The sequence below is a fragment of the Rhinolophus hipposideros genome (assembly GCF_964194185.1).
Source record: "Rhinolophus hipposideros genome assembly, chromosome: 20".
Taxonomy (NCBI): Eukaryota; Metazoa; Chordata; class Mammalia; order Chiroptera; family Rhinolophidae; genus Rhinolophus; species Rhinolophus hipposideros.
In genome coordinates, this window is record NC_138066.1 from 16,802,343 (window position 1) to 16,826,384 (window position 24,042).

General features: G+C 36.9%; 1 protein-coding gene across 1 annotated transcript in view; it reads right to left on the reverse strand.

The window, feature by feature from the left end:
* TAOK1 (TAO kinase 1) overlaps positions 1-16,800 on the reverse strand; it is a 136,194-nt gene extending 119,394 nt beyond the window's left edge. Inside the window, 1 exon segment of the mRNA XM_081027076.1 lies at positions 16,107-16,800. The gene's annotated coding sequence lies outside the window, so the exon portion shown is untranslated.
* Positions 16,801-24,042: the final 7,242 nt, after the last annotated feature.

Sequence of the window (24,042 nt, forward strand, 5' to 3'; positions counted from 1 at the left end):
ACAAAATAACCATAGTCCTACTAAAGTTAAGATGATTAAGTAATTACAAAAAAGGAAAATACCTCATTAAGTACTAAACTGGGATACTGAGGCCCAGAAAGAACTTAAAGAAAAAGGACAGTATAAGCTGGAGCAGTTGGAGACAATTTTAATGGAAGACTTAAAATGGACAGGGAGAATCGGATAGCTGAGATCAAAAGGCACTAAGAAGACATCATGAACACAGGGAGCGCAGATAGAATCCAGGCTGTACGCTGGGCAGTAAGAGGAAATAAAGCTGCATAGATATGGAAAGGCCAATCACAGATAAGTTTAAAAATTAAACAAAAGAATTATGTGCACCAACAACATAAGACAACATATGGAATGGGAGAAAATACTTGCAAATCATACATATGATAAAGGGTTAATATAAAAAACCATATAAAGAACTTACACAACTCAAGAGAGAAAAAACACAAAAAAACCCCAAATCTGATTTTAAATTGAGCACAGGATATGAAGACATTTTTCCAAACACATAGAGATGGCCAACAAGTAAATGAGAAGGTGCTCAAGATCACTAATTATCAGGGAAATGCAAATCAAAACCACAATGACATATCACCTCACACCTGTTCAAATGGCTGTTACCAAAAGATAAGCCATAACAAGTATTGGAGAAGATGTGGAGAAAAGGGAACGCTCCTTCACTGTTCGTGGAATTATAAATTGGCACAGCAACTTTGGAAAACAGTATGAAGGTTCCTCAAAAAATTAAAAATAGAACTACCACATGGTACAGCAATTTTATTTCTAGGTATTTATCTGAAGAAAACAAAAACACTAACTTGAAAAGAGATGTGCATCTCCATGTTCATTGCAGCATTATTTACAATAGCCAAGATATGGAAACAACCTAAGTGACCATCAATGAACGAAAGCATAAAGAAAATGTGATACACACATATACACACACACGATGGATTATTATTCAGCCGTAAAAAGGATGAAATTTTGCCACTAGCAACAACATAGATGGATCTTGAGGGCATTATACTAAGTGAAATAAGTCAGACAAAGACAAAACTGTATAACCTCACTTATACATAGAATTTAAAAACAAACAAGCTCGTAAATAAAGAAAACATTGGTGTCATATGGTGACTACAGTGAATACTGTACAGCATATCTGTGAGTTGCTAAGAGATCTTAAAAGTTCTCATACAAGAAAAAAATGTAAATACACGTATATATGGTAACAAATGTTAACTAGACTTACTGTGGTGATCATTTCATAATACATACAAGTATCGAATCATTTCATATATATGTTGTTTACCTGAAACTAATAATGTTCTATGTCAATTATACCTCAATTTAAAAAAAGGCTTATTTGCAAAAATAATAAAGAAGTCAAAACAGATAACGAGGGGTGGTTATTGAGGGGGAAGGGACAAGAGGGAACCTTCCAAAATGTTAGAAACTTTCTATAACTTAATCTGAGTGGTGGATACATTTGTAAAATTTCATTTGTGCAGTGTATTATTTGTACATTTTACCACAATTTAAAAAAAAAACAAGACACAAATAGTTAGCAGATGATACTGTACCTTTGTAAGTTTGAACAGGTAACAGAAGAGTGGTGTGTTAGGAGATAACTCTTATATAACAGGAATTAAGTAAGAGGAACTAAAATGAGAGCAGGAAAGATAGCATTTTAAGTAATTTAAAGTAAGGTACTAATACTAGCTAAAGCTTATATAACACAATATGCCAGTTACTGTTCGAAGAGCTATACATGAGTATAATAATGCATCTAATCCCAAATTATCCCCATCATACAGATGGTGCAACTGAGACCCACACAGGTTACATAATTTGCTCAAGGTCACATAGCAATGAGAACATCCATGATGATAAACTTTCTTTTTCACCACTCCAAACCACATACATACCCATGAATATACAACAAAACAAAAACCAAAACAAACTAAAAGTGGCAATCTTAACCTATCAACTAAAACCGCGCTTACACGGATGGAGTGCATCCAGTAGCAGCATCCCTTTTCCCCAACTTGTACCTTCAATGTCAGCACCATCTTCTCACCGATTTTAGTCAACATGTCCACCTCACTATAAACCTCACTCGGCAAGGACACCATCTGCATAACCACTCATATATCCCCTATTCCTAATGCAGGGCTTCAAAAAATAACATTAAATATCCGTGGAAAAGAGAACAAAGGATGAAACATATTTCAAAGGAAGAAACCCTATGATTTTATAACTACTGGATGAGTACAGGTGAGGAGATTAAAAAAAATCAAAAATAATCTCAAAAGTTTCTAGTTTGCAAGACTTTAGAAACATTATTAACGGAAATAAAAATACTTGTCCATAAAAAGCTTATACACAAATGTTCACAGCAGCTTTACTCATAATAGCCAAAAACTGGAAATAATTCAAATTACCAATCAACAAGTGAATGGATAAATTGTTGTATATCCAAACACTAGAATATTACTAAGCAATACAAGAAAGGAACTACTGATACCCTCTTTCCCCGAACATAAGACCTAGCCGGACAATCAGCTCTAATGCATCTTTTGGAGCAAAAATTAATATAAGACCCGGTATTATTATATTTATATTAATATTATATTAATTATATTATATTACATTATATTATATTTAAGACCCGGTCTTATTTTACTATTAATTTTTGCTCCAAAAGACACATTAGAGATGATTGTCCGGCTATTGGTCTTATTTTCGGGGAAACACGGTACATGCAACAATATGGATAAATATCATGGACATTACACCAAAAGAAAGAAGCCAAACACAAAAATACATACTGTATGATTCCATTTCTATTAAACTCTAGAAAAGACAAATCTAATTAACTAACAGAAGTCACATCAGTGGCTAACTAGGAATAAAAATGGGATGAGACTGATTGCAAAGGGCTCTGGGGAATTTTCAGTGGAAATAAAAATGTTCTTTATCTTCACTAGGGTAATGGTTACAGCCATTGATCTATACACCAAAAATGCATGAATTTTACTGCAAATAAATTATACCTTGTTAAAGTTGACTTAAAAATGTTAATTAACATTGAAACAGGTAGGTAAATAAAAGGATCCTCTTACAAGATGAAACAGATCAATTTATTTTAGATGTGTTGAACCTGATGTGTCTACAGATATCCAAGAAATATAAGACATTTCAGGCAGGCAGTTGGGTATAAAGGATGGGGTTGGGAAAGGCAGTGGAAAAAGGAGAGAAAGAAGATCAGAGCAAGAAACAAAAGTATCAAGTGCTAAGAGACATCTACAGTTAGCAGCAGAAAGAACTCCTAAAATAAAATTTTTAAGAAGGGGGTGATAAATAGTGTTAGGCATTACAAGAAGACATAAAAGACCATCATCCAAGAATTTATTCTCCTTGTGAATTCTAAAGCTGTTTTTCACAAAACACCTTTTTTTTTCTTTCTAGCACTTAACATAGTACTTTGCAAACAGAGAGAGTCTCTCTCTAAACTCAAAAGTCCTGTTCCCTGAAAATCTATCTAACAAACAAACTGATGTCTTAGGCACTTAAGGTATAAAAAGAAAACAGGGTCAGGAAGACTAAAGTCACACGTAGATTTCCGCTCTTAGAAAATTTTTTTACATTTTTCTACACACATAAAATTACTAAGTAAATACCAATAAGTTATATATCCTAAATTAGCCATGTACATCATACAATCAATTTGCTAAAGACAGACTTTTCATGTTTCTCCTCAAAGTTTTGATGAAGTGCTTGTAAATGTTTACTGTTCTTCTGCAGACTTGCATACTAAGAGGGTTTTTTCCCCCCACTGGAATGTTTAATGCCAACTGTCTTTGAAAGGATACACAAGACATGTGGCTGCCTGTAGGAAGGGGTACAAGATGGCAGGGTAACTTACTTTTCGTGTTACAAATGTTTGTATCTTTTGTATCTTCAAATAACTTATTCTAAATAACTTTTCCCCATTATTTAAGGCCTTTCTGATTTCAAGGCAAAAGCTGCTGATTTTCCAAAGACTCACCATGGTCTGAACGGCAAGGATAGCTGGGATGATGGAAATGCTTTGACTAACTTTTCAGAGGCCTTCCCCATTACAGAGAGCCTTAGCTCTGTCCATTAACTTCATGTCAAAGTACTGTCAGCCTCTCAAAGATAAGCACTTTCCTTCCTACAGAGGTAAGAAGACAGTTTCACAGACCAAATTTACTTGTTTCCTTTAATCTTTCCTAAGGTTTTCTTATAAAAATCCCTACTTCTGACTCAGCCTTCTACTTTACTTTCTATTCCTAACAGCCAGACACCCTCTTATTCTAATTATCAACACCCCCATGACTAGCAATTCACAAACCTGAAAGGAAATCCTGTCTAAGAAAGAGTAACTGATGAAGGATTCTCACTCAAACACTTATAATAAATAGGTAGTCTTAAAGAACAGGTTCAGTAGAGTTATATAGGCAAAAATCAGAAGGTTGTAAAAAAAAAAAAAGAAAACAATAAGAAATAGCAACTTTTAAACCTGTGAATCTTTAATATGCAGTGAAATGGTCTAAACTTGTGAAAATTAAGAAAAAAAAGTCTTAGAGAAAAATGTTATTTACAGGAAGAAACCACTGTTAATTCATTTAAGTCTAATGAACAATATTTGACTCATTAGTCAGTCATAAAGCTTTTTTCCCCCTCCCTCCGCTCCTACTGCCAAGTAGGTGCTACTCAACCAAGTAGAATACAACTAGCTCATGCTTTCCAGACACACTCCTAGCTCCATCACTTACTACCTATGTGATCTTAAATGAGTTATTATTAACATCAGTTTCCTCAATGTAAAGTGGGACTATCATCTACCTTGCAGAAATGTTGTAAAAAATTAAAATAAAAGTAAAGTATGTGACACACAGTAAATGCTAAGTGGTAGCTTTTACTACTACTAAGATTCGTACCGTAAATTTCAACATAATTCACTTTATAAAAGACTAAATAAGCTATAACTCAACATATGACAAATATTTACCATGGTTGAAATATTTCAGTTCTTTTCAGGACACAGAGTAGGACTGCACTTTCTTATCCTTTGTGAAATCTCTTAAGGTCAGATAACTTGCTTTGGCCAGTGAACAACAAGCCAAAAAGACACGACCCTCTCTTCTAGGTAGACACTTAAGAGCCAGTGAATTTTATTAGCATAGCAAGTCTCTTTCCCATTGCCACGGAGATCACAGAACCATGTGTTGAGATGGAGCCTCCATCAGTCTGAGACCTTCCCTATCAAGGACAAGCAGAATCCCCCACCAACCCACACTATACATATAGCATGTCAAGTAAAAAATTTGTCCTATTAAAAGCCACTAAAATTTTTGAATTGTTAACTCCAACATAACCTGGGGTCTCCTAATACACAAGGCCAAAATCATTACCTTTCCCTTTGTTTCCTTGCAAAATAGTCATCCACAACATATGTGTATCCTTTCCCCTACCCCTAGGAAGTCCCCAATTCCATCAATTTTTCTGCCTTAATCTTTCTTAAATCCATCATGTCATCTCTACTACTTAGACTTCTGTAATAACCTCTTAACCAATCTCCCTAAATATAATTTCTGCCCATCTATTCTCCACACTACCTCCAGAGTAATCTTTTTAAAACACAAATCTGATCCTGTCGCACTCCTGCTTTTATACAAACTTCAAATCACGTAGGAGTACAGCAAAAATAGCCCTTCAAGAAATAACTAAGATATGCTAGAAATGTTCCGTGTCTTATTCTGCATGGTCGTTGCATGTGTATACATCTGCAAAAATCCAACACTTAGTACATATGTTTACACTTAATATTCATGCACTTTGCTGCATTATGTCTCAATAGTTAAAAAGAAAAATATATGGCCCCAAAGTATCTTTTCAGCTTCATGTTACCAAACATCCATCCCAAACCACATAAATAGCCTAGAGCCACAAATTATTAGTCATCACCCTCTTAGATATCGATCTTTCATGCTCTCAGGTATGTAATACTCTTTCCACTCCTACTTTTCCTCAAGACTCACATAAAATCTCACTCCCTCAGGGGTCATTCACCAAAACATCCCTTAACTCTACTTCACTTGTGCTATAACAGCTCTTTGTACATTCTACTTATCGTAACCTTAGCATTCATTACGTGAGCGAATCTCAATCAGAGGTGATTTTATTCCCCAGGGGACATTTGGCAATGTCTGGAGACACTTTTGATCATCACAGCTAGGGGAGGGAGTACAACTGGCATCTAATGCGAAAAAGCCAGGGAAACTGAAAAACATCCTATAATACACAGCATAGATCCCTATAACAATGAATGATCCTACCTAAACCGTCAATACTGTCATGATTGAGAAAACTTACATTGCATTATTGTATGTATTTGTTGGAAAGTCTGTATCCCTACTACACTGGAAAATGGGTGTGCTCAAGTCTTACTCACGTCTGCATCCTGGCACAGTACCTAGCAAAGAACACTAAAAAATGTATAATAAATAGATGTGTCGTTACTGAACCTATTTTGGTAAGCCCAGTGCTTAACACAGCACTCAAGTTATAGAATAAATACATGTGTTATTACTGAATCTTATTTTGATACCAAAGCTACACAGCTTACTGGCTAAGCTGGTAGTCTTTAAATTCAAATTCCATCAATTACTGTCTTGATTTGGTGTTTTCATAGTTTCATACGTACAAACCATAAATTTTTCTTGATACAAAGAATATTTTTTCCAGTTTTGAGAAATAACTTGACATATATCACTGTGTAAGTTTAAGATGTACAGCATGGTTTGATTTACATATATTGAGATAATTACTCCAGGTTTAGTTAAAATTTATCATGTCATATAAATACAATAAAAAGGAAAAAAATTTCTCCTTGTGATGAGAACTCTTAGGATCTACTTTCTTATCAACTTTCCTATGCATCATACAGAAGTGTTAACTATAGTCATCATGTTGCACATTGTTTCTAGTATTTATTTATCTTAAAAGTGTAAGTTTGTACCTTTTAACCACCTTCCTCCAACTCCTCCTCCTCCCTCCCACCCCTCCCACCTCTGGTAACCACAATTCTGATCTCTTTTCCTATGAGCTTGGTGGGGGTTTGTTTGTTTGTATTAGATTTCACATATAAGTGAGATCATACAGTATTTGTCTTTCTCTGACTTATCTTGCTTAGCATAATGCCTTCAAGGTTCATCCATGTTGTCACACATGGTAGGACTTCCTCATTTTTTATGGCTGAATAATATTCCATCATATATTTGTATTAATATACACCACAACTTCTTTATCCATTCTTGCATCAATGGATACTTAGGTTGTTTCCATGTCTTGGCTACTATAAATAATGCTGCAACAAACATGGGGATGGAGGTATCTTTTCGAGTCAGTGTTTTCCTTTCCTTTGTATATACTTCCAGAAGTGGAATTGCTGGATAATATGGTAGTTCTATTTTTGATCTTTTAAGGAATCTCCATACTGTCTTCCATAGTGGCTGAGCCAATTTACAACCCCACCAACAATGCACAGGGGTTCCTTCTTCTCCACCATCCATGCTAGCATTTGTTATCTCTTGTTTTTTTAATGGTGGCCAGTCTAACAGGCAAGAGGTGACATTTCATTGTGGTTTTAATTTGTATTTCCCTAATGACTAGTGATGTTGAGCATCTTTTAATATACCTGTTAGCCATTCATATACCTTCTTTGGAAAAATGTCTATTCAAATACTCTGTCCATTTTTAATTGGATTATCTGTTGTTGTTTTGCCAAATTATTACTTATGTGAATACCTTGTGTTAAATTGAAATCGATTTCTGTATTAAGTTAAGCATGAGTAAACCAAATAGCTCAAAAACTATGCTTCAAAATAATTTTTTAAAGAGTTTCAAAAATGTTGTAATCTCATATTACAATGCTATCTGAATAAGATAAAGTAAAACAATGCATACTAAAATTTGGGATACCATGTCACCTAACTTTATATGTTAAAAAACAGAATGGTGGTAAACCTCAACATATCAATGGTCATAAACAATGGCAGTTTTTATATTATTTAATAAACGTTTCATCTCTCAACAATATAATCATTTTATTGTTAACAACTGGATTTACCACCTCAAAGATAGTCATAAAACATTTTTGATGTTTGCTTACATTTTACCATTCTTACCCTAATATATTCCATGCCAACACCTGGAAGGTTGAATGAAAATCTATTTACAAGCCTCTTAAATTAACCAGATACCTTGTTAAATTTAGTCATTTAGAGTGCATAGCGTATAAAATATTGGGAGGCTAATTCTCTAACTTAAGCTAAATTTTTAAAAGAATGATTCATTATGAAAATATCTACATTCCAAATCTGATAAATAAAAATAAAAGTTCTTTATTTGACTCTTATTTAAAGTTCTCAAAACACACAATTTCCAAAACAAGTCCATTCTTGTTGATTAAAATTATTTTTTTTCCCAAAAATCACATTTGGCCCTCCTCACAGGCACGAAATCCAATTCAATTCTAATACTAACTACTAAGTGAAAAAGCAAAACAGAAACAAAAAACCCACCACTCTTATCACTTATTTGATTGTGAAACAATAAACAGCATCTATCATATGTATTCAACCAGAAAAAGAAAAAAATTCATTTGGTAACAATCCATTATTTAAGGTTTTGGTATAACATCTTTTACTACAAAAGTAAACTCTTGTGAAACTCATCCTTCTAATTTATCGAATTATCTAATATATATTACAAGTACAAAACTCATGTATCAATATTTCAATTTTTGTCTAAAACCATGCTATTCTTGAACACAGTAGTTCTCTCCAACCAGTTCACTCTACATTAATATGTATTAGGTTGGTGCAACAGTAATTACCATTTAAAAGGTTAAAAATGCAAAAGCCGCAATTACTTTTGCGCCAACCTAATATATATACATATATACACACACACACACACACACACACAATCAGTTCAAAGTGTCACATAAACAAAGAAATAATAACCATATTCTGTACTTTCTTCTGCTAACAATCAATTTCTTCTATTACGGGACATTTCTTTCTTAAAGAGAAAATTTTCACGTTTTCCTTCTTAAAATCCTTTTACTCTTGATTAAATTTTTATAACATTACTTACAGAATTGAACATTCATAAATAATACACAAAAATATTATCAGTACCGAACGAAACTGAAGATAAAAAGACCTTTTCATTTCTCTATTTTCAAATTGTTTGTACTTTCCTAGATAATGGAAAAAAGATCACCACTAAAAACTATATGTCAAAGTAAAGAATCTGAAAGTGGGCACATTATATTACCCCTCTGGGGCCCAAAAGCCTTGAAACAAATCAACTGAAATATTGTACTCCTGTATGTGATAGTCCCAGTAAAACATCAAAATCATCATCAACCATTCGCACAGCATGAGATTACTTAAACATTACATATTAAATACTGTAACACATACCATAGAGTTTCTGTGCCACAATGAAAAGTTTCCTTATCAAGTACAATATAGGTTAATTAGTAATTTCAGTCTTTATATTCAAGGATATGGATGCTTTTGGCAAAGGACAAAGCATTTCCAATTCTGAATGACACTAAATTCCCAAGTGCAAAAAAGGAAAAACCTTGACCTTGTTTAGTAATGCTGTTCATCAACTTTTTCTGAAACCTCTTTCTCAGTCTCAGTGGGAATAAACTGGAAGAAATCAATCAAAAATACAAGCTAGAGACTCATAACTACTACCACTAGGTAGATCAAAAACATCAACTAAAACAAGGATATGATTAGATGTAATGCATTAAAGTACACTGAAATTTTAAAAATAGAGTTGATCCTTGAACAACACAGGTTTTGACTGTGCGGTTCCATTTATACATGAACTTTTTTCTATAAATACCTGCACTGTTTTTGATCTGTGGTTGGGAGTCCACGGATGCAGAGGGCCAACTACATGCATTGATCTACACCATTTTATAAAAGGGACTTGAGCATCCAAGGATTTTGGTTTCCTCTGGGCGTCCTGGAACCAATCCTTAGGGGCAACTTAAATTTTGGGGAAGTCAAAAGTTATACATGGGGGCGGCCGGTTAGCTCAGTTGGTTAGAGCGCGATGCTCTTTTAACACCAGGGTTGCCAGTTCGATCCCCTCATGGGCCAGTGTGAGCTACACCATCCACAACTAGATTGAAACAACTACTTGACTTGGAGCTGATGGGTCCTGGAAAAACACACTTAAAATGAATAATAGTTTTAAAAAAAAGTTACATGTGGAGGGGCAGCCAGTTAGCTCAGTTGGTAGAGTGCGGTGCTCTTAACAAGGTTGCTGGTTCGATCCCTACATGGGCGACTGTGAGCTGCGCCCTCCACAACTAGATTGAAACAACTACTTGACTTGGAGCTGATGCGTCCTGGAAAAACACACTCGAAATGAAAACAAAAGTTTAAAAAGTTATATGTGGATTTTCCACTGCACAGGAGGTCGGCACCCCAACTCATGTTGTTTAAGAGTCAAATATACACTTAATATACTTAATACATTTAATTAGGCACATAATATTTTATTAAAACATATATTACAATTAATATTTTTAAATTAAATCCACTGAACAAAAATAAGATATTTTAAAAATATGCTCCAAATAGTTTTCTTTTTTAAAAATAAATTCTCTCATTCCATAAGAAACTGCACTCACACACATAGGATGTGACACGAGATATGTGATAACACATGTTCCCCAATATAAAAACCTCAGAAGTTACTATCATAGCCAAAATTGAGGTACCCTGCCCAGGATCTTTTAGACAGAGTCCTCAGTTCCCTACAAGCTTTGAGACCTAGGAAAGGTAAATATGTACAACATAGCCACTAAAAAGACTAGCAACTAGAATCTGGAGAGACTGAAAACAGTTGTTGAAAGAGAAAGGAAAAAACAAACATATTCATACTTCAAAGACATGAGATTAGGAGTAAAAAGAATGAGATGAAAAATAAATTCCAAAAAAAATTTAACTGGGTACCCAGAACACATAAAAATACACAAAAAGTTTTCCACACAATGTTTATCCTCATACACCACAATCTGATATTTCCCATTATTTTTCATTTAAAATAAATTGTTATTGTGACCCACCAAGTTGAATTCACAAGTCACTAATGGGTCACAACCTAAAGTTAGAAAACCATTGGCTTAGAGGGACTTACAACCATTAAGAAGGTCCTTGCTTTCCTATGAACATCTAGTTTGAGAACTGTTCAGGAAGGGGTAAAATTGAGAAGACAGAATTCCTACAGGGCAGGGACCGTGTCTTACTGGCACATAATCATCACTTAATGTTTGCTGAATTAATACATTGTGGAAAATAAAGCACTTTCAAAACAAGGACACACCTACAAAGGAGACCTTAAAAAAAACAAAAAAAAAAAACAGGAAAAGCATGAGTACTTTGGATACCTTCAAAACCAGGGATTGTGAAAAGAGCTCCAGGAGGTTAAGAGAGTGACACTAAATGATTCTTAAATAAACAAATGAAGTACCAAAGGGAAAGGAAATTTTGTTCTTTAGGCTAGGCTTTATTTATATCCAGCAAAGGAAAAAAAAAACCTCTTGTAGAACTACATACTATTCCATTATAGGTACCAAAAGTTTGTAAGCTACTTACCCCTAGTTAGAAATTCTAACCATTTCTTTCAAAATTATATGTGGAGCTCCAAATGTATAATTCCAACTTCAAATCAAAATTACGGAAAGCAATTCTTAAATATTAAACCCCCTGTACTCATTTGAAAACATTTAATAAGCAGCTAGTGAGTGATAGCCACAAACTTATTGAATGCTTACTATGAAACAGGCAATACTTTAAGTACTTACTAAGAGTTATCCCATTTAAACCTGACAGCCTTGTCAAGTGAATACTACCTTCATTTTATAGATGGGTAAGTCAGACTTAACAAGTTACATAAAGAAGTTACACAACTAATAAATGGTGAAATTAAGATATATTAATTGCCAGTTTTATTATTATTGGTGGCTGCAAATCAGAATATTTTGTTCCATTCCATTATTTGTTAAGCTTTTTTCAGAAACTAAACTTTGTGTGTCTTTCTGAATGAAGCGATTTATCGACTTCTAAATCTGTATTAACACAATCATATTCAATAATTTTATCAAAAGGAAAAATTGGCCAGCCCCTTCTCAGCTTTAAAGATAAGTGAAAGGCCAATTTAATGTAATTATCTATACATAACAATATCTCTGACAGGGGCACTTTTAACAGGCTATGTATCTATTATGCAAAATACTTAGTAACAACATGTACTTTTATTTACCTTATTTACATGCCAGGAACTTATTTTTTGGAAAACCTTTCCACCTTTTATGGGCCACTTATTTTGTCACTAGGGAAGAAGATGCAGCCTTAGACTATTTCAGACAAAAAGTCCGTTTCTAAGCACAAATGGAAGAGACTGATATTGAAATAATTGTTACCAAATGTTGACAAAGACATCCCAATTGAAAATAATTGTTTCTAGTATATCCACACAACTTTGTAATTCATGTTCGTTTTTTAGAATGAGACATCTTTAATAAAATTAAACATTAATTTTTTATCACTAAAAACTAAAATACTTTAATCCAACAATGAAACATAATGCAATGAAATAATACAGATTTGTATCTTTTTCACATACATTTTAGATTTCAAAATCTTGACGAATATAAAAAAATAATCCAGCCATGAACAAGTACAGAAACTCAAAGATAGATGAACATACCTTGGCATTCTGATTAATGAAACAATTTCATTTTATGTAAGACTTGACCACAGAAATAACACTTTTTAGAAGAGATTCATTTATATATGATACTGAACTGAACGAACAGCAGCCCTTAACTAATACATACGTAAAAGCTCCTAATTTCAAAAAAGGTTAAATTAGAATGAGTGCAATTATTATAAGCAATAGAGACTACTGATAACCAAAAAGTGAGACAGTGGGAAAATTAACTTATTTTAACATACAAATCAGTCAAGTGAGGGGAAAAAAAATTATTTCCAAGTAATTGGAATAACAGGTTAATCTCAACTCTAATTTCAACTCCAATAGTTGGCCCCTAGATAGATAACTTTGGGATTTACTAAGTATTTGTATCTACCAAATACCAGTACATTCTTAAATTATATTCTTTATGGTTAGTTAAGAACATCCAGTCTTTCTAGTATCCTGTAACTAATCAATTTCTTTCTTATTAGTAGGATGGCAACATAACATGGGACCAAATATCACATATATGTCTTGATGTACAGAAAGCTTGTTTTATATTACCACACATTCAATTACTTGCCATGTCCACAATTCTTCCAAAATCTATACTGTAGAAAATACAATAATTATTTTCTATTCAGTTCACTCATACTTTGGTCCTGTACACTGCTGTATTTCTTTAAAACCTCTCCGACTTTAAATTTGTTTAAGAAACTATCCTTTAGTTTGGAAGGAAGTTTAGTTACTGTCGAGATAATCTTAGACTATTCAAAGCCTTTTTAACCCCAGTTGATTCTTAGAAATTCTTCCATCTATAAAACACGAGAATTATAACCAAATTAACAAATCAGATATCAGAATGCCAAAAATTAAGTCATTAAAAGGGAATCCAGAGAAAGAGCCAGTTGTGAAAGAACAGGAAGTGATGTACACTGTCATTTTGTGGATGAACTATTTAGAAACATAAGTACCATACTAATCTGAAATCAAGCAACTTAGACTAAGAGCTCCTCAGTATTCTCTTTCTGACAGTGGCGTCAGAGGTCAGCTGAAAAAACCCTTAGGCAGTTTTTCCTTAATAAATTTATCTTATTGATCACAAACATACTTTTACTATTTTTAGCAGAATTCCTACCAGCTATGGAAAACAGGGTTTCTTTTAAGTTGTCCTAAAGAATACCTTAGTTCTACCCATGCTGAAATACAGCAGGTAATTTACCAATATCTTTATGTACATCCTTAAGTTTTGTAGGCTTTATTGATAAATCCTCTCTGCCTGTATCTTTCCAAAATAAAAAGTAACGCTTTACTGAGCAGTATGCTTGGGTTTATATATGCTAGTATATATGAATTATCAACACACCATAACAGAGAATTAGACATTACAGAATAATTTGCCATAGGGGGGAGGCTCTGCACACCACAACATGCAGCACTGTGCCATGAAATAAAGATCTAAATGAGAAATGCTGTTAAAGTTAAAATAAATTCAGATAAAAATCAAAAGTATAAAGACGAGAATTCCGTTTTCTGAGTAAAAATAATAAAACTAATTTAACATACAATTAATGTCTCCCGATATCAAAATCATAAAGATGACAGATACTAAAATAGTACATAACACTCCTAACATCTTTAAATCTGTCTTAAAACAGGTTTCAAAATGAAAAAAAAAAAAAAGCTAGCTCTTATGGCCAACATTACATGTAAATGGCATTTGAAAGTATTTAAAAATAAGTCATGCACTAAGGGAAGCTTAAACAGCAAATACAGCTTGGTAGTAAAATATCAAGACCACTCATATCTGTATATATTCTAGTCATCTCCATTGCTTTGTGAAAAAATTATTTAATTATATGAATATTCATATATGGAACATTTTGAAATCACTTAATCAGTAAATTTAAATATATAAAGAAAAAAGTATCAACAGTACACTTCAAGACTACTCTTTGGTCACAAAAAAAACTTGACAACACAATTCCAGAAGGTCAAATTTTTTATTTTTTTCCTACTCTACTAAGGACAAAACCAACAAGTACTACTGTAAATCAGATAAGAGCATTTGTCCTAAACAAATATGACATGAAGCAAAAGAAGTAGAAAAACGACTTATTGACTGCAGAATATAGATCCTATCACAGCATAATTAGGCAAATTAGTGTTTTCATTTCCTCAGGAAATAAAGCACTTGCTACAGAAAGATGTGTAACCTAATTTAACCACTTTTTTTAAAACTCCAATTTTGATGTTATACAAAACAGTATTAACCCTAAAAATTCACAGCTGAGGGAGAAGGAAAGTCCATCAGACGGGCCCCTCTGTATGCAATAATTTTTAATAATTCAATACCTACAAGTCATAGGAAGGAAAAAAAAGAGGGAAATGAGGGAAATAATTTTGTAGGGAAGTAATTTTTCGAATTATTTTATTCGAATCCTAATGAAAACTCAGTATGCTCACACACACAAAAAAATGTCAATCCAATGTTTAAAAGAGAGCAAGAGAGACATTAAAACTGTTCTAACATGGCAGGGTCCCTCTCGAGAGGCCATATCCCCCCACAATAACAGGAACAGACATGCTTCCCAGGGACAGATCTCAGGGGAAGAGTATTAAACTGGTACTGTTATCGATTTAAAACCGAAGGAAAAAGAGTAACCTTTCCAAGGGAAGCGCCATTACTTCCCTCTCCTGCTCCCCCTCCCTTCACTGTACACACGGGCCTGTGTATGAAGAAACTGCCTTGGACTTCTGCAGCATTGCAGTAGGACTAAAGGATGGGGAAGGGGGAAGGGGAGGGGGAGAGAAACGCTTCCATCACCCTACAGAAGAGGGTATAGATTTCCTGAGGGGGGTGGGGTGGAATCCACCCAGCAGGCTACCCAGAGCGGTCTCCCTCCCCAAGAATACATAGACACTACAAAGAAGGAGAGGGAGGAGCAGAGGGACCCGAAGGGAAGGGGAGCTCGCGCCTTTTAAATCGGGGTGCACATCAACCCCCTCTCCCTCTGAGGGCCACACCTTCCCCGAGACATCCCCTTCCACCACTCCTTCCGGTGACCCTCAGGAAAGAGGACTGTAATTGCTCTTGTCCCTCAAACAGTAGGGCGTCCAGCTCACCAGCTTCTTCACCCCACCCACAGAATCACAGACCCTCCTCGTCTCCCTCCCCCACCCACCCCCACATCCCTCCTTCCAGCGAGACCAGAGTGGGTCGCATTTCCCCGCCCCCTCCCAGTCTCCTTTTCCCAAAGCAGAGGTGCCCTTACCCTTTCGCCGACAGGTCTGGGGCGGAGTAGGCAGGCGCAGCCCCCTACGGCGCTGGGGTAGCAGCTACGCCGGAGGGCGACGAGTGAGGAGGAGGGGGCCTGGCGACACACCGCCGCCCCCCCCCCGGCGGAGCCCCAGCGAGCCGCCCAGCCCAAGCTCTGCGACAAGGGGCGGAGGGGGGGGGGCGAGGGGACGACCGGGGTCGAGGAGGCGCCCTCAGCGCTTGGGCTCAGCTAAGATGGCGCGGGGAAGTACCGGGAGCCGCCGCCGCTTCGGGGGAACCGGCCCGGGCCTCGGCCGCCTCCGATCTTCACACAGCCGAGGCCCTGTCGGTCCCCCGCCGCGGGCCCTCGGCGGGCGGGCCCACGCACAGCCCTCCGCCACCACCACCACCCCTGGGAAGGGGGCGCTCACAAAGGGAAGAGAGGCCGCGGGCCGACCGGCCGGCGGCGGGGCGGGGTCCCCAGGGGCCGGGAGGCCTCAGAGGTTCGTGGGTGCCTCGCGCTCTCGGCCCGCGAACGGCGCAGGCAAGCGGGACCCCTCCTCTCTCCTCAGGCAGGCGGCGGCACCGACTCACTCTCTTTGCCACCCTCCCTCTCTGTCTCCGAGCCCTGAAGCCACAGAGCCCAACCGCTGCCCAGGTTCCCCCCCTTCCCCGACACTCCCCTCCTCCCGACAGTCATCCCAGTCTCCGATCTCGCGAGATTTCCTGCCTGACAGGCCCGACCCGGCGCAAGACACGACTGCGTACGCGTGCACGCCCTCACGGGAGCGCGCGAATACTTTCCCTGGGCGGAGTCTCCGAGTGGCTTGGAGCCCCAGCCTCTGTCCAGCCTGGCTTCGCTCAGCTGGCAGGGTTCTTACGCCACGCGGGCGTCAGGTGCATCATTTCACCCTGAAATCTGAGAAAGAAGAGCTTATCTGCTCTCTTGCTTCCCTTCCCTCTTCTCGTTCCCAAACATCCGCCCCCCACTAACCCTGCGATTGAGAAGTTTGCCCTGACATGTAGAATATCCCGTTCACTTTAGTGAACTTTAGTTCAACCCCTCCATGGAATTCAGAAGTAAACTGGTTGGCGTAATCAGTATGTAATTGAGTTTTTGAGATTCTAATAGTTTATAATAATTTTTGGAACGGTAATAACGGTTAGAAATACAGATCTAAACCACCCTATGTGTAGGTGATGGTAAAAAAGAGACACATTATTGAACAGTTTTTGTGAATTGTTTTAGTAAGTTGAGTGACAAGAAGTTTTTGAAACGAGCAATAAAAAGTTCTGAGTCCTAATGTAGGGAAAAGGTAGAGCTTCTCGTTATCCTGTGTGTGGTGAAAACTTTTTTGTTTTTACTACAAAGGGAGCAATTTGATTCAAGAACTAAAAAGTGTGCCCAAAATGCAGTCATAAGAAATCTAGGTTTTTCAACCAACAAAACAACTGAGATAAATAGATCTGTTATGTGATCTATTTATAAGCAAAAATGTACTCCAAAACAGTCATTGGAAGATAAAGTAAACTGGCTCTGATCAGAAAAACAAGCTATCTGCTTTAGTGGGATATACATATAATTTGTTCTAAGTATTCCCTCTCATAGTAAGGGTCCTTACTCTGTGAGTCAATTCCTCTTTTCACCTATATGATCAGTCATTCCTCTTCACCTATATGATCAACCGCTCTCAAATGGCAGTTACTTCTCAGCATAAAAAAAAAAAAAAAAAGCATGCCTTAGTTTCTTCTTCGGGGCGGGAGAGAAAGATCACAACCTCCATTATCTCCCCTTCACAAGCTTCTTAAAAAAGTTGTGCATCTTCCCACCTCCACCGAAACTGATCTTGCTAAGGTCAAGAGTGACCTCCTAGTTGCTATGTCTAGTGGAGTCATTTTAATCCTTTCCTTCTTGACATCTGCAATGTTTGACATAGTTGGTACTCCTTTCGTCTTGAAACTGTGTTCCACTTTGGCTTCTTCAACACCACTCAAAATCAGTTTTCCTTCTACCTCCATGTCCCCATGGTCCCTCTTCTTCCACCCACACCTTAAATAATGCTCCTCCAATCCTTGTCCTTCTTCTGAAAGTGTTGCGGCAAGAATGTTCTCTTCTAGTTATTTCACACATTTGGGAATGGAAAGAGAGTCAGGCTTTCCCATAGTATTCATTCTTATTATTTATGGAAAATTTTCACACATACTGAGTGTGATAATTAAGTTCGCGAACTTGTTACAATGATGTTGCTAACCATTTTTTTTCTAGGCAATAAAGAAAATGATCTATTAATTGACCATTAACCCCTGTATGTACACCTAACCATTTTTTATATCAGAGGGATTACTCATTATGAATTTGTACCAACTGGACAAACAGTTAACCAAGTTTAGTATTTGGAAGTGCTGAAAAGGCTGCGTGAAAAAGTTAGATGAAAACGACCTGAACTTTTCACCAATAATTCGTGGCTGTTGCATCACTATGATACACTAGCTCAATTGGCACTGTCTGTGAGGGAGTTTTTAGCCAGTAAACAAATAACTGTATTGGAACACCCTCCATACTCACCTGATTGGCCCCCAAAGACTTCTTTCTTTACTCAGAGATAAAGGAAATATTGAAAGGAAGACATTTTGATGACATTCAGGATATCAAGGGTAATAACGACGACAGCTCTGATGGCCATTCCAGAAAAAGAGTTCCAAAATTGCTTTGAAGGGTGGACTAGGCGCTGTGTCAGTGCATAGCTTCCCAAGGGGAATACTTCGAAGGTGACCATAGTGATATTCAGCAATGAGGTATGCAGCACTTTTTCTAGGATGAGTTCGCGAACTTAATTGTTAGACCTCGTACACAAAAGGAGTAAGGTAGAATAATAAATATCCATGTGTCCATCACCCAGCTTCAACTATTGTAAACACTGTCATTCTTGTTTCACCTAGTCTCTTACAACCTTTTTCACCTCCTGATGTATATTTTTTGTTCTTATAAATATTTTTAATGTCTTATTTCTTTTTCTACACTTTATTTACTTATTTATCTTGACATTCAGTATTATTTTATATTAATTGCCAGTATATAGTACAGTGGTTAGACATTTATATAATTTAAAAAGTGATCCCACTGACTAGTCTAGTCCCCACCTGGCACTATGCATAGTTATTACCATATTATTGGCTGTATTCTGTATGCTTTACATCCCCATGACTACTTTGTAACTACCAATTTGTACTTCTTAATCCCTTTACCGTTTTCACCCTATCCCCAAACCCCCTTCCATCTATCACCCCAAAAAATCTAGTACCCATCTGACTCCATACATAGTAACTACAATATTATTTACTATATTCCTTATGGTATACCCTACATCCCCATGACTACTGTGTAACAACCAATTTGCACCTCCCTTTTTTACTCACCCCCACCCTACCACCGTACCCCCACACCCGCAATCTGGCAACCATCAAAATGTTCTCTGTATCTACGAGTGTTCCATTTTGTTTGCTTGTTTATTTTGTTCTTTAGATTCCACATATAAGCGAAATCACATTGCATCTTTCTCTGTCTGACATACTCCACTCAGCATGGCACCCCCTCCCGATGTATTTTTAAGTCAATCTCTAGTAAACCATTATAACATTCACCTGTAAATACTTCGTATGTATCTCTAACAAAGACTTGTAACATAACCACAATGTGATCACAAGTTTACAATAAATCTTTAATATCATTTAATATCCAATCCATGTTCATTTTTTCCCAATAGTTTCCAAAATGTCTTTTTGCAGTCCATTTATCCGAATCAGGATCTGAACAAGTTCTACACTTTGGATTTGATTAACAAATACACTTTTTAAGTCTCTTTTCATGTATAACAGTTCCCCTTCCTTTTTCCTTCCTTTCTTTTCTTCTTTTTATTTTTGTATACAGTTTATTTGTTGAAGAAGTCAGATTATGTATCCTGTAGAATTTTCCACATCCTGGATTGCATCTTCGCGATGTCATTTCACATTTGCTTCAATGCTTATATTTCTTATAAACTGATAGTTAAATAAAATCTAAAGGTTTGATGTTGTATAGATGATGTTTTTATAATATTTTGTATCTGCCACTACCTCATTCTCACACTTACCTCCATCTCTACCATAAATTATAGCATCTGCCCCACCCCCCATCCTGTTTCCCTAGTAAATAGCGCAACTTAACAGTCCCTGGCTGTCTTTTTTATTATTATTATTACAGATCTGTGCCTATGATCTGATGTCAATAGGCCTCTCTCCTTGAATTCTTCAAATTTCACACACACACACACACACACACACACACAGTCGGGCTTATCTCAACATAAAATTTATTCAACAGGAAATCATCATTAGTAGATACTACAAAACAGATCTGTTATTTAACTTTTAAAATTCTATCAAGAAAGAAAGAAAATTACACTCATTAACAGTAGGAAAATAATGTCAATGCTTAGAACATTTGCAGATATTGCACTTTCTGTGGCCTGAACTCCTGAACATCTCTCTGATTTGTCCCACTCTTCATCCCCACTGCCTCTCCTGTGGTGGTTCACACCTCAGTTTCTCACCCAGGGTACTGTAATTGCCTTTTAGCTACTCTCCTTGCCCCCCCCGCCAGGGTACCCCATTCTCTATACTGAGGTGAATGGTTTTAATCTTCTTAAAATGCAATTTCCAAAAGCTGAGTGTGTCATTTTTCTGCGTAAAACTCTTCCATGGCTCCCCAAATTCCTCCAATAAAATCCAAACAAATCCCCTGCATACCTCTCCAGCCTTATTTAGGATGTTCCCACCATCCTGAACTATAATTCACTATTCTGCTAACTGCTAACATGCTGTCTCTAGGATGTAGCACTGCATTCCTCTGCCTGAAATACCTTCTCTAGTTGGCTAATAATCCTTCAAGATTCAGCTTGAGTATTACCTCCTTGACAGACCTTCTCATATGTCAATTATACATTCCTTAAGCCTGGATATTGGGGTCAAAAAGCTGTGGGGAGAAGAATGGGTACCAACCATATTTTGACCTTGATAGATAAGTTACCCAAGCAGAGGCAAAACCAAGAATAAGCTCTTCTCATACATTGTAACAACAAACTTGTGAGGTAAGTACGATTGGTATTACCTCCATTTTGTACGTAAGGAAACCAGGGTTCAGAGAGATTATGTCATTTGCCCAAGATCAACATCTAATAAGTAAGTGATGAACTGGAATTTGAACCCAGTTGCAAATGAATCCAAAGCACACTCTCTCTCCACCATATAGTACTTCTGGCACTACTAACCGAGGACAGCTTGATGCCATATACACATTTCTAGTATGTGTAAGACGTGCCTGACCATGTGTAATGGCATTGTATTTGTTGTCACACATATATCTGTGTGAAAAGATACCTTGTCGATGTGTGGGGCGGTACTCTGACTGATATGGTTTCTATCCAATGAGACTGTCTTTTAAGCATTGTCACTCAGTAAAAGAGCAAGTCATGTCCAATTAATTCCACATAACAAATATTGTTGTATTCCTACTGCGTGTGATGCTTAAGTAAAATACAGAAGAGGCAAACGAAAATAACCTTTTCAGAGTTTCTCTGTGCCAAGAACTTTATGAAGCAAGTACTTTATATTCATTATCCATTTTATCTCCCCAACAACCCTGAAAGAAGGATAATGATGATGATTCCCATTACAGAGGAGGAAACCTCAGAAAAGTTGACTAACTTTGTGCAACATCACACAACTAGTAAGTAGAGAGCTATTAGAGCACAGGTTTAATCTGTATTTTAAGCCCGTTTTTTCCACTACCTCTCAGTCCTCTTCCTTACACTCCTCCCCATTCTAGAAACTCAAAATCCTGTTAGAAAGGTAAGATATTCATGCACAAAGCACTTAAATAACTATGCAGAATAACCTATGAGCAAATGATGCACTGAAACAGACCTTAATTTTACTTTTCTGGGCCTCAGTTTCCTATCTAACTACAATAGACTAAAATTATCTCTAGAGTCTTTTTAGTTCAAAAATCTATAATTACAGGAATAATGCCAATAATATGTACAGATAACTTGAATTCCAATGTGTGTGTGCGCGCACGCACGCATGCGTGCATGTTTAGAAACAGAAAGCAAACTCTTCTTTGGGTATTCTAGCAGACTCTGAGTAAAATCTTCATTGGTTATGGTGATATCTTCACCCAGCCTTAGCTAGTGTATGTATTTTTTGCAGTTACATTGTGATTACTTATGAAAACCTCTGTTTCCTCACAGAATGCAAAACCAAAAAAGCTGAGTGTGTGAGAGGGTAATGGTAAGAAGGACACATGTTAGAATTTCCAGGTTAGACACCAGGGGTGAGACATTCCATGGAACTGATAATCATCAAAAAAATAAATAAATAAATACGTTACTGGATGCCCATTATCCTGGGCTGTTATCAGTGCATCCATAGATTTTTGTCTTTCGGTCCCAGGACCAACTAATTAAGGCAGATTACAGTCTGGCTGTCATACATCACTCAGGCATGTCTACAAAGGGCTGCCTGACACGTATATAAAGCATGGTTTCACAGGCTGGAAAATAAAGCTCATCACATACAGAGTTGCTTCTAGAGCTCTGCATTCCCACATAATTGGATCCATTTTTTAAATGCCAATCTTTTTAAAAATGCCTGCATGTGGAAGGAGCAGATTCTTCTTCCCTTTTCACCCACAGGAATAAATATTGGGCCAAGGTACCCTAAGGATGGTAGAATACAATTCAGTTCAAGAAAGTCCTGACCTAGAAATCTTCAGTCTCAAGTATCTATCGGATAAGTATCTGCGGTAAGCCATGAATAAGTTAAAGCAGCCGCACCAGAGTCTAAAAAACAGCCCCGAAGATGGCAAGTAGTGGATGTGTAGGTGGGACAGCACTGTAGGAAAACATTTACTGTGGAGTCCCACCTCCATCACTTACTAGTGTCAGTCACTATGTTACTTTATGTCAGTTTCATTACCAGGCTGTGTTCCTTTCCTTATCTGTGAAATGGGGTTAACATTACCTTCCTCAGATGGTTGTGTGAAGATTAGTAAGATAACATGTGAAGTGCCTAGCCCATGGAAAATGTTTTAAAGTGTTAGCTCTTATTTTGTATGTGTAAGGAGGTAAATATTCATGCCACTGCTCTGACACTACCCTCTGGCAGGCACCCCATGATCATGTATCATGATTGTGTGGGACATCTGTGAATGTGGGAAGGGTTGGGCAGCATGTTTGTGGACTGAAGTTTTTGGAATGTATCTTTGAGACCAATTGGTGATTTTGTCATGCCCTTCTCTTTGGCTGACATCTGCCTGGATTTAAAAAAAAAAAGCGACGCAAATTCCTACTAGAGTTGTGTCACGTAGGCTATGAAACAGAAACAGCTGGCAATCAAAACAAAATAAGTTGATATTTTATTTGGGCTTCCTCTTTAGCCTTCTCTTTACTAGGTAGCCTCTTTACTAGGAAGAAGTCTTTTGGGTGAAAGTCACAATTCAAATTAGCTTAAAGCATAGAAAAAATGGACATTTAGTAGACCGTGTAACTAAAAAGTCCAGTGCCTTAGGATTTAAAAGAATTTTTTTTAGGAGCTTGTCTCTTTCTGTCTCCCCTTTTTCTGTCTCTCCGCACAACACCCAGCTCTTAGTCACTTGGATATTTTTTTTCTCTATAGATTGGATTTTGTTATAAGTTTGTCTGTGTTTGCATTGGGAGGTGCAATTGGGGGGGGGGGGTCAGGTACTTCCCACTACTGCCATCTAGTTTAAAATACCCCAACACTGACTGCTGCCATTGATACTGTCTACACATAGGAAATGAATCAGGGATATTTCTAATATTGCTTTTAACTGGATACTTCCTTTACTGATATGTTATATTATGATCATTAGTGACAGGAGCCCTTGTCCCAAA